This window comes from Frankliniella occidentalis, unplaced genomic scaffold (genome assembly GCF_000697945.3).
Source record: "Frankliniella occidentalis isolate FOCC.00 unplaced genomic scaffold, Focc_3.1 Scaffold66, whole genome shotgun sequence".
NCBI classification, from domain to species: domain Eukaryota; kingdom Metazoa; phylum Arthropoda; class Insecta; order Thysanoptera; family Thripidae; genus Frankliniella; species Frankliniella occidentalis.
Genome location: NW_026267196.1, coordinates 1,152,367 through 1,152,953, shown reverse-complemented (window position 1 = coordinate 1,152,953; position 587 = coordinate 1,152,367).

Here is a 587-nt window from a genome sequence, read left to right as displayed (position 1 = left end):
CGGTTGGCGGTTCTCCGCGAGGCCGGGTGGGCGCGGCGCGGGCGGGGCGTTCATATCGGCCCTCGGATCTCCTTTGCTCATGATGTGATTGTACCTGATTGTGCTGCCAATCCCGAGCGGTCGTCGGCCCATTGTGACGCGGTGTCAGCAGCAGGCAGCCTACCCCCCCCCCCCCAAAGGCCTGGCCGAGGCCGAGCTGGCAGCCCGATGACTATCGGCAGGAACCGGAACAGGACGCGGAACCTTATTCGCCCTCACACGCTGCGGCTGCGCGCGATCCTACGGGCGCGCTCTCTCACCCCCAGCATAGCGACTCCTGCGAGGCGGTGCCGCCGATACGCAGAGGTTCGCGCCTACGGCGGCCGCGGCCGCGAGAAACTCGAATTAAATGGCCCTGTTGATTACGGCGAGGTGAGTGGTCCCCCTGGGTACCGCTACGCCCCGCCCCGCCCCACCGGGCACTGAATGGCCAAACGAGTCAGATGGGCCCCACTGGTCTCGTCTGACCGGGCGCGGGAGCCTCCGCAGCTGAGCGGAGTCCGATTAAGCCTTGTCGTTTACTAAATGTTTCGCGTTCCTGGAAAAAA